The following is a 17827-nucleotide window of genomic DNA, read 5'->3' as shown; positions in this document are numbered from 1 at the left end:
CCTGGATCCACCATTCCATCCCTACAAAAGTCAGCATTCCAGTCTGCCATTTACTAGCTGTTTGGTTTGGTGAAAATCATATCACTCTCTAAGCCTCAGTGTCTTTATTACATAACAGTAGCCACTTCATTGCCATGTTGTGAAGATTTATAAGCAAGCGTGTGTAAATGACTGATAATATCTGGTAAGCACCTTCAATAAGTGTTCATTTCCTCCCTTCGTTCTGCATCATTCTCTCAAACTTAAAAGTTTTAAAGTTACACATTTAAGTTTTAGGACTTATGAGAACCTCCATTGAAGAAAACTGTCATTCGAAGATTCAGTAAATTCAGAATGTCCATTATTACATCTGTTACATAGTTAAAAGCTGCTTTGATGTGACGCTAGTCTGAAGCTAGGAGCCGAAAAAAAATTTCCCCTCAGGGAAGCATGACCCAGGATTTCGTGTTCGTCTAGATGTTCTAGGAAGTGGGGGGTCAAGAGGGTCCACAACAGCACAACAGTGAGAGGTGGTGAAGAGGGCAGGAGTGGGCCATTTCCTTCAGCACCTGAGACAGCGGCTGCTCCAGGACTAGCCCCACTCAGGCGGTGAGGTGTCCTGGGATAGTCAGTCTCAGACCCTTTCAGGGGCTAGAAGATTCGTTGGTGCAAAATAAGAAAGAAATCTTGTAAAATGATATAAGTAAATATTTAATATATTCTAAGCTGAAAATTGCATATATTTTTCTTTTCCTTTGGTTCTTTAAAATGTTTTTCTTTTCCCACAGATGATACCCTGTCATAGAAGAAGCTATAGATAAGAAAAAGTAAGAAATAAAAATCATATCCATAATCTAAACATATCAAAGTAATCTCCATTCATATTATCTCACATAATCTGCTAAATTTAAAATTCAAGGTAATCCTTGTTGTTGCTGTTCAGTTGTCCAGTTGTGTCCAATTCTTTGTGACCCCATGGACTGCAGCACGTGTAATCCTTATATCAGTAAAAATTTTAACTTGTATCTAAATGTATTACATTTACATATAATCTCCTTCTTTTTTAAACTTCTTCTTAATAATGCTATTTTACTGACTAAGAGGGTTTCTCCAGTGACTCAGCAGTAAAGAATCCACCTGCCAATGCAGGAGACACAGGTGTGATCCCTGGAGGAGGGCGTGGCAACCCACTCTAGTATTCTTGCATGAAAAATCCCATGGACGGAGGAGCCTGGCAGATTAAGTCCCTGAGGGTCTCAAAAAGTCAGATATGACTGAAGCAACTGAGCATGGCGCAGCACTAAGAAGCACATGGAAATATACCCAACATCATTAATTGTTAGGGAAATGCAAATCAATGCAACAATGTGATATCAGGTCACACTCACTAAGATGACAAGAATATAAAACAATGGAAAATAACAAGTGTTGGTGAGAATGTGGTCGTTGGAATCCTCATACATTGTTGTTGAGAATGTAAAATGGTGCAGCAACTGTGGAAAATTGTCTGGTGTTTTTCCTCAATAAATTAAACCTCTTGTCCAACTCTTTGTGACCCCATGGACTATATCTCACCAAGGTCTTCTGTCCATGGAATTCTCCAGGCAAGAATACTGGAATGGGTTGCAATTTCCTTCTCCAGGGGATCTTTCTGACCCAGGGATTGAACTCAGGTATCCTGCATTGCAGGCTTACTCTTTACTGACTAAGCTACATGGAAGACCTCAAATTAAACCTAGAATTACCAATTGACCCTGCCATCCTACACCTAGGAATGTACCCTCAAAGAATTGAAAACAGGTGTTTAAACAAAATGTTGTACACAACTCTTCACAGTGGCACCATCCACAGTTGCTGAAAGTTCAACTTTGGGAAGCAATTCAAATTTCCATTAAAAGAAAAATGAATAAATAAAATTAGGTATATCCATAACATGAAATAGTATTGAGTCATAAAAAGAAATGAAGCAGAGACTTCCTTGGCAGCCCAGTGGTTAAGACTCTGTGCTTCGAATGCAGGGCGTGTGAGATTGATCCCTGGTTGGGAAACTAAACCATGTGCCATGGCCAAAAAAAAAATATTTTAAAAAAGGAATGAAACACTACAACGTGAATGAACTTTGAAAACAGGCTAAGTGAAAGGAGTCGGGCACAAAGGTCACATATTGTATGATTCCATTTATATGAAATGTACAGAATAGGTAAATTCATAGAGATAGATCTAGGAGCTGGAGGAGGAAACACAGCGTGACTGCTAATGGGTACAGGTCTCATTTTCAGATGACAAAAATACCTTGGAACTAGATAGAGGAGAGGTGGTGGTTGCACAACACTGTGAATGTACTAGAGGCATGGATTTGAACACTTTTAATGTTATGAATACACAGAAGAATTGTACAAAAAAGATCTTCATGACCCAGATAATCACGATGGTGTGATCACTCACCTAGAGCCAGACATCCTGGAATGTGAAGTCAAGTGAGCCTTAGAAAGCATCACTATGAACAAAGCTAGTGGAGGTGATGGCATTCCAGTTGAGCTATTCCAAATCCTGAAAGATGATGCTGTGAAAGTGCTGCACTCAATATGCCAGCAAATTTGGAAAACTCAGCAGTGGCCACAGGACTGGATAAGGTCAGTTTTCATTCCAATCCCAAAGAAAAGCAATGCCAAAGAATGCTCAAACTACCACACAGTTGCACTCATCTCACACACTAGTAAAGTAATGCTCAAAATTCTCCAAGCCAGGCTTCAGCAATACGTGAACCATGAACTTCCAGATGTTCAAGCTGGTTTTAGAAAAGGCAGAGGAACCGGAGATCCAATTGCCAACATCCATTGGATCATGGAAAAAGCAAGAGAGTTCCAGAAAAACATCGATTTCTGCTTTATTGACTATGCCAAAGCCTTTGACTGTGTGGATCACAAAAAACTGTGGAAAATTCTGAAAGAGATGGGAATACCAGACCACCTGACCTGCTTCTTGGGAAACCTATATGCAGGTCAGGAAGCAACACTTAGAACCGGACATGGAACAACAGACTGGTTCCAAATAGGAAAAGGAGTATGTCAAGGCTGTATATTGTCACCCTGCTTATTTAACTTATACGCAGAGTACATCATGAGAAACTCTGGGCTGGAAGAAGCACAAGCTGGAATCAAGATTGCCGGGAGAAATATCAATAACCTCAGATTAGCAGATGACATCACCTTTATGGCAGAAAGTGAAGAGGAACTAAAAAGCCTCTTGATGAAAGTGAAAGATGAGAGTGAAAAAGTTGGCTTAAAGCTCAACATTCAGAAAACGAAGATCATGACCTCTGGTCCCATCACTTCATGACAAATAGATGGGGAAACAGTGTCAGACTTCATTTTTGGGGGCTCCAAAATCACAGCAGATGGTGATTGTAGCCATGAAATTAAAAGACACTTACTCCTTGGAAGGAAAGTTATGACCAACCTAGATAGCATATTCAAAAGCAGAGACATTACTTTGCGAACAAAAGTCCTTCTAGTCAAGGCTATGGTTTTTCTGGTGATCATGTATGGATGTGAGAGTTGGGCTGTGAGGAAAGCTGAGTGTCAAAGAATTGATGCTTTTGAACTGTGGTGTTGGAGAAGACTCTTGAGAGTCCCTTGGACTGCAAGGAGATCCAACCAGTCCATCCTAAAGGAGACCAGTCCTGGGTGTTCATTGAAAGGACTGATGCTGAAACTGAAGCTCCAATACTTTGGCCACCTCATGCAAAGAGCTGACTCATTGGAAAAGACCCTGATGCTGGGATGGATTGGGGGCAGGAGGAGAAGGGGATGACAGAGGATGAGATGGCTGGATGGCATCACTGACTCGATGGACATGAGTTTAGGTGAACTCCAGGAGTTGGTGATGGACAGGGAGGCCTGGCGTGCTGTGATTCATGGGGTCGCAAAGAGTCGGACACAACTGAGTGACTGAACTGAACTAAACTGAACTGAATATTATGAATTTTGTGAATGTATGAATTTTATGTATGTTTACCTCAACCAAAAATATTATTTTATCTTCCATTTTTCTTGTAATCTGGATTTTTAATATACTAATGTATCATGAACATCTTTCCACAATATATAGTCATCATATTGGTGGTCTTTAAAAATCTTTAAATGTTAAATATTCAAACCATTCTTTATTTTTGATCTTTTTATGAATTCTTTTTATGTACTTTGATGGCTTGACATATCATTACCAATTGTACATTGAGTTACTCTTAATCACATAGCTTTTGGTGTAGAAATTTTATTTCTATAGCAATATTTGCACACATATTCATGTAGGATGTGGATGTGTTTCAGCACTTTTTATACAGCATGTAAGGCTTGGTGACTCCACAGACATTGATGTTTTGGGTCCTATTAAAGAAGTAGACCACTGGAAGGCAGAAGGCAACAGTACTTCAACTCCCCCAGGTAAACACCAATTTCACCTCACATCAATCTTATGGATTGGAGAGATTAAATCATTAGCTCAAGGTCATTCAGTTGATGGGTGACCTTGTAAGTAAAGGGTAAGTTCAGTCCCTTGGCTTCAAATGTCATGCCTCACCTCCCAAGGAAGTGATTTTCAAGGTGTGTCTCAGCTCCACATGTGTCAGGTCACCTGGAGAACACCTGTAGGCTTATCAGATGAGTCTCTTTGCTGGGTGGTGCCTAACTTTTTTAATGCAATATTAATGACAGGGAATTCATTCACTTGTGTAGAAAATAAGATGCTCAGTAAAATATATTGGTCTTCCATATGATGTTCTTTTCCCAGTTTTTTCATCTATACTTTTTATATATCATTTCGTAGTGTGTGCATGCATGCTCAGTCGCTTTAGTCATGTCCGATTCTTTCCAACCCCAAGGACTGTAGCCACCAGGCTCCTCTGTCCCTGGGATTTTCCGGGCAAGAATGGGTTGCCATTTCCTCCTCCAGGGCATCTTCCCAACCCAGGGGTTGAACTCCAGTCTCCTGCATTGGCGAGCAGATTCTTTACCCATTGAGCCACCTGGAAAGCCCATCATTTCACAGTATATTTATGCAAATAATATATATGCTTAGTTACCCTCAGCTTCTCTTAAAATTGTATGTAAATTTACAAAATTTACAAAAAGTAAAGTTTGCTCTATTTGGTGTACAGTTCTGAGCTTTGAAATGTCTAGAGTCCTGTAACCACCATATATATGGTTAAAAATCTTTTCACCCAAACTCCTGCCAAATATGTAGGGCAATCTAGGAGCCATGTCCAGTCATGTTGGGGCATATTGTGTCATGTTGGGATGTGTCTAAGCTCATAAGGTGGTATCTGTGGGCTCTGCCTTTGCTTTATTCTGTCTTGCAGCCTGGTCTGGTCCTCCCTCCTCCCTTTACCCTTCCTTCTAGCTTCCTGTGCTCTTAACCCCATTCCTGCCATGCTGGGCTTGGAGGGGGAATGCAGATTCCTGGCTGGGAGCCTCCAACCCGCACCAAAATTCCCTCCCCTCCCCCTCTCTCTGGCCCTTGATTGTCTTCATGCATGTCAGCTGCCATCACACCAAAGGACATGCTTTTCTACAACACTCTGAAGCCCTGGCTGGGTGAGTAATTGTGAGTGAAGGGGGTTGGGGATGACCCTGGGGACCCAGGAGAAGGTCCTCCTTTGCTCACTCCCTGTGGCTGTCTCTGCTAGGGGATGGGCTCCTGCTGAGTGCTGGTGACAAGTGGAGCAGACACCATCGCATGCTGACACCCGCCTTCCACTTCAACATCCTGAAGCCCTATATGAAGATTTTCACCAAGAGCACAGACATCATGCACGTGAGTCTTTTGAACCCAGGGTTCCAGCTGGAGTCTTGGGGATAACGGGGATTCAACAATGTCTTGTCTGGAATCTGACTCTTGGTGACTTTAAGGCCATGGCTCTTTCTTTCTGAGCCTTGGTTTCCACAATTGAAAAATGAGGACTATGTGATCCCTCATTTTTGTGTGGCCAAGATGATATAACGGAGTCATGTTCCTGGCACACAGTAGGTGCTCAGGAGGTGTTAGTTTCTATATTTCCCTCACAGAAGGCTTGAGACATGGTTGATGGTAATGATGAATATCATGTAGTCATTATTCCAGAGTAAAAATCACTTGAAAACAATAAGTGCTTAGTATTAACAAGTTTGTGAGTCAGTAGGCTGGTTCTTCTGGAGAAGGCAATGGCAACTCACTCCAGTACTCTTGCCTGGAGGATCCCAGGGACGGGGGAGCCTGGTGGGCTGCCGTCTATGGGGTCGCACAGAGTCGGACACGACTGACGCGACTTAGCAGCAGCAGGCTGGTTCTTCTGGACATGGATGGGGCCACTCATGTATCTGTGATCAGCTGGGGTGATCAGGTGGTCTGCTGGAGGTCAGATAGGAAGACTTACTGATCTGAGGTCAGTCCTCTCTCATCTTTGTGGCTTGGCTGACCGCAGGTTGATCTCGGATGACCTCAGCTGAAACAACTGGATGTCCTTTAGACATTAGATTCTCTCCCTTTAGAAGGCATCTCAGGCTTGTTCACATGGAAGAAGCAAGGTTCCAACAGACTGAAAGGAAGCTGCAATTCTCCTTGGGGTCTAGATTTGGGATGACCACTTCATCATTTTCACCAGTCTATTGGCCAAAACAGGTCCAGAAACAGCTTAGAATCAAAGGATAGTGAAAGAGACCCCCACCTCCTAAGAGAAGTTACTGAAAAATTACACTGCAAAGGATTTAGATATATATGTGGGAATGAAGAACTGGAGGTCAGGCTTTTGGGAAGTGCCTGGGATTTTTTCCATACCTGCAAGCTGACAAGAGAGCTTATTACTGTTTCATGGATTCTTCCAGGAGACGTGAAACTCCTGGGTGAGAGACAAAGTGCCGGGAGCTGGCGAGAGACATTCCACTCGTGACAAAGGTCATGAGGAAGGGGGCTCGGCATACGCAAAGGCGGGATCGAGCCTCGGGAGTGCCCCCGGATATTCTCGAGCATCTACCCCCCAAAAAACCAGAGTCTGCTTACTTTATTGCTTCGTGCTCTCACCTCTGACTTTACTGGGGGCTGTCCCCCACCACCATCTCACTCTCTCTGTCAAAGAGTTAACTTACAGCTCCAATTAATAAAGTCCCTGGGCAATTAGGAGTGTTTAAATCCAAACCCCTCAGATGGCTCTCTAACTCGCCTGACAAGTTTACCCGGACACCTACAGCTATGCATACGATTGTTTACAGTCTCCCAGCCTCCAGAGGCACGGGAAGCTTAAGATATTCAAATAGCTTAGAGCCTCTCAGAGAATTAGAAACTGTCAGAATAAAACTAGTAAAAGATTTCATTGATGAGCCAATGTTTGTTGCCAAGTTTTCACATCCCCTGAATTGTATCCTTGAATGTGCATTAATTAATATAGTTGGAATGTAGAAAAAATAAGTAGTGGCCTGGTGTTAGTAACTTTAGACCCTTAAGGTAGTAAATTCTTTCCTTTGTAAACCCATTACACATCCACCCTATAGGAACGTAATCTTATCTTCGGAAGATGGCGCCAAACCTTAAAATAATTACTCTTAGAGAAAATAAGTCTTTGTTGATAAGTCCTTGTCAAGAGTCATAAAATGTTAATAGGCCTCTGGCCAGAAGATGATGTAAATCACCTAAACCATTTGCATATGATAAATCTGCAGGAAAGAAACCCTGGTTTTTGATAAGCATCAAAGACTGCTGATTTTGCATCCCCTATTATCCTCTATGTGTAACTTAGGGTATAAAAGCCCCTGTTGAAAATAAAGCTATGGGCCTTGCTCACCAACGCTTGGTCTCCCCATGTCATTCTTCCCTTTAACTTCCAGCTGAGTGTCCATCTGGAGCGTGGATATCCTCTGCGACCATTTATTTGCCTGGGCTTCTAAGACCCACTCGAGAAGGTGTCTAAGGTGGGGCACCTTCCACTATTCGAGAGGGCGCCTGCGGCCTCCATGGTCAGAGCTAACCTGGTGTCACGGGTTATATTGATTTTCCGCGTAAACCAAGCCACTCAGCTTCTTTTCTCCACTGAATTTTCCTACTGAGCTATCCTCATTCTATTCCTCTTTATTATCTCTAATTAACATTTGAATAGGTCGCCTAGCCGTCTCTCCTTCGAATACCCTGGATCAGCCGGGGCTGGACCCCGGCAGGTGGCACCCGAGACAGGCTATTCCAAGGTAAGCTCCCTGCAATTAGGGTCATCAGCCCTTTTGCTCCCCCGTTCTCGGAACAACTGGGTCATCAGCTCTCTTGTTCCCCCACGGAGCAGTTTGGGTCATCAGCTCTACTGCTCCCCCCTCGGAACAGTTTGGGTCACCAGCCTACTGTTTCTCCCCTGGGACAATCTGGGTCATCAGCCCTATTGTTCTTCCAGTGTTCGGGACGGCTAGGACCCCACTCAAGGGTGCCGCGGACCCCCCTGTAGGATAGACAGGGCGAGAGGAGTGGGAAGTGTTGAAAGTGTTAAAGTGTTAGACTTAGAGAGAGAAAACAGTTTCTGAAGTTAAAAGGCCAAAGAAAAGCCTGATCTTTTGATAGCTAAAAGCAAAATCTTTTACTATACTTAATTTTCTGACATGGGTAACACTGAATCAAATGAAAGACAGCTCTTTATAGGAGTAATTTTACAGTTATTAAATAAAAGAGGAATCAAAGTTAAAAAATCTGCCATTCAATCATTTTTTTCATTTGTACAAGAGCACTGTCCCTGGTTCCCAGACGAAGGCTCTGTTAGCTTAGATGTCTGGGGAAAAGTAGGAAAACAGCTAAAAACTTACCATGCCGAACATGGCTCAGAAAATGTTCCTAATGACGCTTTTTCCTTATGGAACATCATTAGAGATGTCTTAGACCCTGCCCCCGATTCAGAAAAAGTACATCTTAAAGGGGATAGTGAAGAAAATGCTGTGGCTAAACCTGCCCCTGAATCTAAAAAAGTAACCTTTAAAGAGGAAAATGAGGTCGAAACTGTAGTTAAACCTCAGGAAAATGAGAAAAATGAAGACCCACCTGACTATCGGCAACTAAGAAAAATGTTAACAGCCATGACTACTCAGGAACAACTTAAAGTTAGGGATGAGAAACAAGATCAGCCTTCCCCAAAAGAAAAAGAGAATTTAGGCGAGATAATAGCTAAATATCACTCTGATGGAGATCGGCATCTCTTAAACAATGATGCCCCAAAAGGCCTAAGAGAAACTTCCCCTGTCAGACCATCCGCTCCTAGGAGCTTGAGGGAAACATCCCTTATCAGACAGTCTGTAAGATTTAGTCACCAAACAGTTAAAAGATCTCCAGAACAGGAGAGGAGAAATACGGGACGCTCCCATCCCCCCATGCCTCCTCCTCCATGTGGGGGTAAAGGGCCTCCGCTAGGAGTTTCCCGGAAAGGGGTTTTCTCTAGTCCCGAGGATAAATTTGATCCTCACCTTGAGGCTTCTTTTCTAGTCCCCTCTGCAGTTTAGATAGGGTAAAGAGGGTACAAAATAAATAAAAATATTCTCAAAAAAGAAAATATGGGTTTCTCTGCATCTAAGAATAGACAAATGTTTATTGGCTCTGTGTATTATGATTAGACATGTCCTGGACCTCCGTCATGAGGCTGTTAAATAGCCTATGAGAGAGGCTATAGCGGTGGATGGTGGTGAGTCTCCACTTTCTGCACAGATCATAATTTCTGCTATTGGAAAAAAAAAAAAAAGAGGGAGAAAGTGCTTTACCTCCCAAGGAAGGAGAGGGCTTACAGGACGCTGCGGCTGAGCGCCCTGGTGAGCTCCCTCCCCCTCTGCGCAAACCTTTAAAAAACTTATCCACCACTTTCTGATTTAAGGCGATTGCCACCGCCTCCGTTTGTGCCTCCCAGGACCCAGGAGTTCCCCACTTTGCCCCCAAAGCCTCTCAAAGAGTTGCCTAAGCCTGAGGAAGATAAAAAGTTTTTTAAACAAAGGAGCTTTTAGTACACAATATGCAGAGCGTGCTCCTTGGAGAAAACCCCCTCAGGGGGGTCTCACCCAGGCTAGGAGAAAAGGCAAGAGGATTGAGCAACAATATTAACCCCTGACGTGCCACTTACTCCAATTCCAACGGGAGTGGCTGGCCCCCTACCCGAGGACTTTGGAAGATTTGTCCTGGGGCGTAGCTCGCTTTCTTTTCAAATAAAAAAAAAAAAAGAAAGAAAGAAATTTCGGTGGTGCATGGTGTAGTAGATTCTGATTATATTGAGAAATTAAAGTCTTGATCTCACTGCCTACCAAAACTGTATAAATTAATAAAGGTCAAAGAGTAACATGGCTTTTGCTTTTACCTTATTATCAGAAAAGAAAAAACTTGACTTCTCAAGCTAAGAGCCACAAAACATTTGAATCTAGTGATCTAGCCTTTTGGGTGCAGGAAATTACAGCTCCAAGGCCTTTAAAAGATCTTTTAATTCAAGGGAATAAAATGTCAAGACTGAGTTACAAGCAGTTATTTAGGCCTTTCAACATTTAGGAGACCACACCTTTAATCTTTTGACTGACTCCTGATATATTGTTGGGTTGTTTCCTCATATTGAAACTGCTAATATTCCAAAAAATAAAACTACTATCTTCTCCTTGTTATCTGATTTACAGAAAGATTAAATACAGAGATAAAAAATATTTTGTGGGACATAGAGCCCATTCCAGCTTGCCCGGCCCTTTACATGAAGGAAATGCTTTGGCAGATGCATTGACTAAAGTAATTGTTTTAAACTTAAATAAAAAGATTGATAAAGCCAAAAATTCTCACAAAATTCACCATCAAAATGCAGCTGGTTCAAGGTATAAATTTCATATCTAAAAAAAACAGCTAGACAAATAGTTATGTCCAAATTGTAATTAATCACTTAAACGTAAACACACAGGGGCAGACTACAATGATGAGACACTAGATGCCTGAATTACAGGCTACGACTCGGCCCCTGGTCAAGTAAAAAGACCTCCATACTGGAGAGTGAAAAAGGCCAGATGTGTTGCTAACTTGTGGGAGAGGGTATGCTTGTATATTTCTACAGAATGCAGATTCTTCGATTTGGATCTCAGACAAATTCGTCATGTCACGTTCCCCAAAGACCAGGTTCGCGGCACGCACTCGCTCGCTCCCCCTCCCCCAGCCACCTCTCGCCTCCGCGCCGCCAGCAGCGCCCGGTACCCTTCTCGCTGCACCCCGCGACCTAGAGCAAAGAAGTCTGTGCGGTGAGTGAGGGCCAGAGAGGAAAGCGCGCCTGCGGAATGCAGTCCAGACCAGCGCGCTCCCGCCGGCGAGAGGGGAACGCTGGGAGCCCAAGCCGCGGCGGCTAGCCCAAGGCCGCGATCCCCGCCCCTCCGCCCGCCGTAAGCGCCGAGGCCCACAGCTTGCCGCTCGTGTTCTGCCTCCTGATGCTGGGGACACTGCTCCCCCGGGCTGACGCCTGCAGCTGCTTCCTGGCTCATCTTGTTTAAACCCTCAATATAATGTTTGCTCCTTTGTGGTAGTGGTGTTGTGAACAATGTATGCTTTCATCTTGTTTGACCCCCCAATATAATGTTTGTTCTTTTGTTGTGTTGAAACGCCCACCCTATCTCATGATACCTGTGTCTGTGCATTCTTATTGGTATGATAATTACGGTTTGGCTGTATTACAACAACTGCAGGATTTAATGCGAACCCGACGGTTTGTGGGCTTACTTATCTTGGGAATAGCAGCTTTGATAAGTGCAATCACTTCTGTTACTGTGGCAGCAATATCATTGACTCAACAAGTACATACTGCTCAATATGTTGATTCTATGTCCAAAAATGTTTCTTTAACATTGGCAACACAGGAAGCTATAGACAAGAAGTTAGAAATGAGGGTAGACGCCCTAGAGGAAGCAGTAATACATATTGGGACTGAATTGCAGGCTTTAAAGGTGAAAATGGCATTGTCCTGTCATGCTGACTATCGGTGGATATGTGTAACACCCCTGAAAGTAAATGAGACAGATTTTGAATGGGAAAAGATTAAAAACCATATTTCAGGTATCTGGAACAGCTCTGACATTGGTCTAGACTTAGGGAAACTTCACAATCAAATAGCAACCATGGAACACTCCCGATTAGATTTTACTGCCGCTGGAACAGCAAATGATTTCTTCCATACTTTCTCTAACTACATTTCAGGAAAAAATATGCTGTCTACCTTCCTTAGCTATGCTACGGTGGCTGTTTTAATTCTGCTTATCATAATCATTCTTCCTTGTATTGTCAGGATTCTTCGGCAGAGCATTCAGAGGCTCGCGACTGAGCTACATCTGGCTGTTTTAAGAAATAAAAAAGGGGGAGATGCCGGGAGCCGGCGAGAGACATTCCACTCGTGACAAAGGTCGTGAGGAAGGGGGCTCGGCATACGCAAAGGCGGGATCGAGCCTCGGGAGTGCCCCCGGATATTCTCGAGCATCTACCCCCCAAAAAACCAGAGTCTGCCTACTTTATTGCTTTGTGCTCTCACCTCTGACTTTACTGGGGGCTGTCCCCCACCACCATCTCACTCTCTCTGTCGAAGAGTTAACTTACAGCTCCAATTAATAAAGTCCCTGGGCAATTAGGAGTGTTTAAATCCAAACCCCTCAGATGGCTCTCTAACTCGCCTGACAAGTTTACCCGGACACCTACAGCTATGCATACGATTGTTTACAGTCTCCCAGCCTCCAGAGGCACGGGAAGCTTAAGATATTCAAATAGCTTAGAGCCTCTCAGAGAATTAGAAACTGTCAGAATAAAACTAGTAAAAGATTTCATTGATGAGCCAATGTTTGTTGCCAAGTTTTCACATCCCCTGAATTGTATCCTTGAATGTGCATTAATTAATATAGTTGGTATGTAGAAAAAATAAGTAGTGGCCTGGTGTTAGTAACTTTAGACCCTTAAGGTAGTAAATTCTTTCCTTTGTAAACCCATTACACATCCACCCTATAGGAACGTAATCTTATCTTCGGAAGATGGCGCCAAACCTTAAAATAATTACTCTTAGAGAAAATAAGTCTTTGTTGATAAGTCCTTGTCAAGAGTCATAAAATGTTAATAGGCCTCTGGCCAGAAGATGATGTAAATCACCTAAACCATTTGCATATGATAAATCTGCAGGAAAGAAACCCTGGTTTTTGATAAGCATCAAAGACTGCTGATTTTGCATCCCCTATTATCCTCTATGTGTAACTTAGGGTATAAAAGCCCCTGTTGAAAATAAAGCTATGGGCCTTGCTCACCAACGCTTGGTCTCCCCATGTCATTCTTCCCTTTAACTTCCAGCTGAGTGTCCATCTGGAGCGTGGATATCCTCTGCGACCATTTATTTGCCTGGGCTTCTAAGACCCACTCGAGAAGGTGTCTAAGGTGGGGCACCTTCCACTATTCGAGAGGGCGCCTGCAGCCTCCATGGTCAGAGCTAACCTGGTGTCACGGGTTATATTGATTTTCTGCGTAAACCAAGCCACTCAGCTTCTTTTCTCCACTGAATTTTCCTACTGAGCTATCCTCATTCTAGTCCTCTTTATTATCTCTAATTAACATTTGAATAGGTCGCCTAGCCGTCTCTCCTTCGAATACCCTGGATCAGCCGGGGCTGGACCCCGGCAACAAAGGACAATTTATTACCCTCAGAAGGCAACAACATGAGCTTCTTGTTGGTTTGCATTCTTCTTCCAAGTCACTAAATCTCATGAGGGTGACAGAGGTGGGCTTTGAAATATGCCTGCTCATGTAGTATGCTGACGTATATGCCTGCTACTGTATTATGGTTGGGCGGGGGGAGGTTAAGAGATTCTGTGACCTTTATAGCAATTAGAAGCAATTGCCCCTAATACCTGTCGAGGAAGAGACATTACCTCACTCCTCAAGGTTGTTTGCTAAAAACACAACTCTGAGAAATGGCCCAGGTAATGAAATTAAAAGACGCTTACTCCTTGGAAGGAAAGTTATGACCAACCTAGATAGCATATTCAAAAGCAGAGACATTACTTTGCCAACAAAGGTCCGTCTAGTCAAGGCTATGGTTTTTCCTGTGGTCATGTATGGATGTGAGAGTTGGACTGTGAAGAAAGCTGAGCGCCGAAGAATTGATGCTTTTGAACTGTGGTGTTGGAGAAGACTCTTGAGAGTCCCTTGGACTGCAAGGAGATCCAACCAGTCCATTCTGAAGGAGATCAGCCCTGGGATTTCTTTGGAAGGACTGATGCTAAAGTTGCAACTCCAGTACTTTGGCCACTTCATGCGAAGAGTTGACTCATTGGAAAAGACTCTGATGCTGGGAGGGATTGGGGGCAGGAGAAGGGGAAGACAGAGGATGAGAATGCTGGCTGGCATCACTGACTCGATGGACATGAGTCTGAGTGAACTCCGGGAGTTGGTGATGGATAGGGAGGCCTGGCATGCTGCGATTCATGGGTCACAAAGAGTTGGACATGACTGAGAGACTGAACTGAACTGAACTGAAAGAATATCAGAGTATTGCTTTTTTTTTTTTTTTTTTGGCATATGAAGCAAGAAAGTACAAAGGTACACAGGAACCATGGAGGACTACCTCTCTCAACATAGGGCACCTTTCCCTCAACAATTTCTAACAATGAAGATGATGAGATCTGACATTTGCTGTGCAGTTACTTTATGCAGTAAGCTGACCAACAGTGCACAAAATGTACCGGAAGGAACCAAAGCTATATTAATAGCAGGTCTCCTGACTCCCAGGCTGGGGACTTCATGGCTTAATGTAACAATTTCCACTCCCACTCAAGCCTGGTCATCTGTGAAGATTGGTGCCTAGGACCAGGAGGCAGGGTCTGGGGAGTGCTTCTTGGTGTTTGGGATTAGGGAGGAGGCAGTTTCCAACCTCAGCCATGCCCCTTCTCTGTCCAGCCCAAGTGACAGCACCTGATTAAAAAGGGCCACACCCATCTGGACATGTTTGAATGCATCAGCCTCATGACCCTGGACAGTCTGCAGAAAGGTGTCTTCAGTTTCGACGGTAATTGCCAGGAGTGAATGCTCGGCCCAGGGCCTGGGAAGATGAGCCCTAGACCCAAAGGAGTAAATGAGAGAGACTGAGGTGGACAATCAGAAAGGCCTTCCTGGAGGAGATGGGTCAAACTGGACATTGAAAGACAGGAAAAGGGAAAGAGAAACAGCAACCCTTACAGGTAAGCAGAACTGTTTAATAAATACTAGGAGGTTAGAATGAGCAAAGTATGTGCAACAGTAAGGAGACAATTTGGGTATGGGGTGGAAGGAATGTCTTAAGGACATTCTGAAGTCAGACAGAAGATATGAACTAATCTGAGGTTTCCTAGGAGCTGTGGAAGGTGTGTGAGCAGGTGAGGGTTGAGGTCAAAGCTGAGCTTGGACATCTGACTGGACAGAAGACTGACCACAATGTAGACACTGGATGATGTTGACAACTGAATGTAAGGAGACTAGGGAAGGCATTATCCTCATTGACCAGCTGGGAGAGGATAAGGTCTGAGCCGAGTGGACAGTATGGGGAAGGAGAAGCAGACAGATACTAGGAGAGAAAGAAAGGAGAGAAGCCTGATGTCTAAGCTATGCTCTAGGTGCCTGGGGCATGGAGTCAGCTCATGGAGATGGGATGTGTGTTGAGAAGAGTCTGAAGAGTCACATCTCCTGGCTCATCCCCACACTGTATCTGTGAACCATCTATTTCTGGAGCCTCAGCTTCCTGAAGGGAGGTAGCTAGCCCCCAGCTTCTGGGCTTCCAGTGTCTTATGTGGTGGCTTCCCTTCATGCTCTCATCCTTCAGGAAGCCCAGTGAATATATTGCCGCCTTCTTGGAGCTCAGTGCACTTGTGGCTAAACTGCACTGTCAGATCTTCCTGCACATGGACTTCCTGGGCTTCCTCACCCCAGATGGGTGGTGCTTCTGCAGGACTTGCCCTTGTGCATGGCTGCACAGATGTGGTCATCCAGGAGCAGTGCTGGCCCCTCCTCAGTGAGAGTATTGATGACTTCCTTAGGGTCAAAGTGAAGACCAAGACTTTGGACATCATTGATGTGCTCCTGCTGACCAAGGTAGGCTGCTGTGGGATCTGAGTTCAAGAAGTAGAATGAACTTTGAACTGATCAGAGATCTTGGATGGGATGCATAGGGTACTGGGGAGCCAAAGGAGGTGTTTGAGGAAGGGAGAAATGGGTCATGGATAAGTTTTAGACATGACCATGTGAAACTGGTCTGCAGGGGAGTGCTAAGTCTGAAGCTGTGAAGGTCTGAGATTTTACTCTACTCCCAAGTTAGTAAGTGATCTACCACAGAAGCAGACTGTATATATACATGTACACATAGATGCATACATGGTCTTCCCACATGGCTCAGTGGTAAAGAATCCACCTGCAATGCAGGAACTGCAGGAGGTGTGGGTTCAATCCCTGGGTCAGGAAGATCCCCTGGAGAAGGAAATGGCAACCCACTCCAGTATTCTTGCCAGGATAATCCCATGGACAGAGGAGGCTGGTGGGCTACAGTGCATGGGGTCACAAAGAGTTGAACATGACTGTGTGACTGAACATGCATGCATACATATATATACACATATATGGGTGTGTGTACACACACATACACAGACACACACACACACACACACACACACACACACACACAGAAGGAAGCCTGGATCAGAGCAGCACATTTATTTCTCATAGTAGAAACAGTAGTCAGAGTAGAGTTGTAGCTCTGGTTCCCCATCCCCAAATTCCTTTGAGGGCACCATGATGCTTTTACCTGTACATACAACCATGGTTGCATCACAGAACAGGTACCTCTGGATTTTGAAATTTGGAACTTATATAGGACAGCTGATATATCTTCTCCTTCTTCCCTTCTTCCCCTTTCCCTTCACCCTAGCCAGTGAGGGGCTTCCCTTGTGTAAAGAATCTGCCTGCAATGCAGGAGACCTGGCTTTGATCCCTGGGTTGGGAAGTTCCCCTGGAGAAGGGAAAGGCTACCCACTCCGATATTCTAGCCTAGAGAATTCCATGGACTGTATAGTCCATGGGGTCGCAAAGAGTTGGACACGACTGAGAGACTTTCACTTTCACTTTAAGGAGTGAGGGGAAAGGAAAGAGAGAAAGGGGAGAGAGAGATGGAGAGAGAGGAATAGAGGGGAGAAAGGGAGGGAGGGAGGTTGTTCTGGAACTTAAACAAATCCTTATCAGTGAGAAGGCAATATTTATAGGTTCTATAGGTTTCTAATCCATCCCTTATCTTCAGGAGACTAAAGAATCTCTGGATTTACTATCCTAGCCTGTGAGCAAATGGCTTTGGGGCAATGTTTAAATTCTAGCTTCCGTGGCAACTTGTCATTTAATCATCCTGTAACCTAGGTTTCATCGTGTATAAATATGAAAATTTCTATGAATCTTTGATTCTCTTTACCATGGATGACATAGGAGGCAAGGAGGTCAAGGAGGAGATCTCTGGATGGGGCCTCTGGTGATAGAGTGCATGGGAGGTCTAGCATTTCAGACTGGGCTTGAATTGCTGGATGGATAATGGAGTTTCAGAGATTGTCTCAGTTTAGGCTTAGGGGCCCTCAGAGCTAGTGTGAATCTGGGGATCTTGCTTTCTCTCCAGGATGAAGATGGGAAAGGTCTGTCAGATGAAGATATCTGAGCTGAACCTGACACCTTCATGTTTTAGAGAGAGGGTCCTAGTGTGGGACTACAGAGGGGAGCATGGGTCCCTCCATTGCAGGGACTAGGTGTGTAGACCCTGAACCATCCCCAATGCCTCTCCATCCTCCCCATGGTCCTTTCTGTTAGAGTGCTGTCCACC

General features: G+C 44.2%; 1 pseudogene; it reads left to right on the top strand.

Annotated features, from left to right (window-relative positions):
- The first annotated feature begins 414 nt into the window (after positions 1 to 414).
- LOC102391490 lies at positions 415 to 17692 on the top strand (annotated as a pseudogene).
- Positions 17693 to 17827: the final 135 nt, after the last annotated feature.

The sequence above is a fragment of the Bubalus bubalis genome, chromosome 9, assembly GCF_019923935.1.
Source record: "Bubalus bubalis isolate 160015118507 breed Murrah chromosome 9, NDDB_SH_1, whole genome shotgun sequence".
NCBI classification, from domain to species: Eukaryota; Metazoa; Chordata; class Mammalia; order Artiodactyla; family Bovidae; genus Bubalus; species Bubalus bubalis.
Note: the sequence above shows the minus strand (reverse complement) of the source record. Positions and strands in the feature narration are given on the sequence as shown.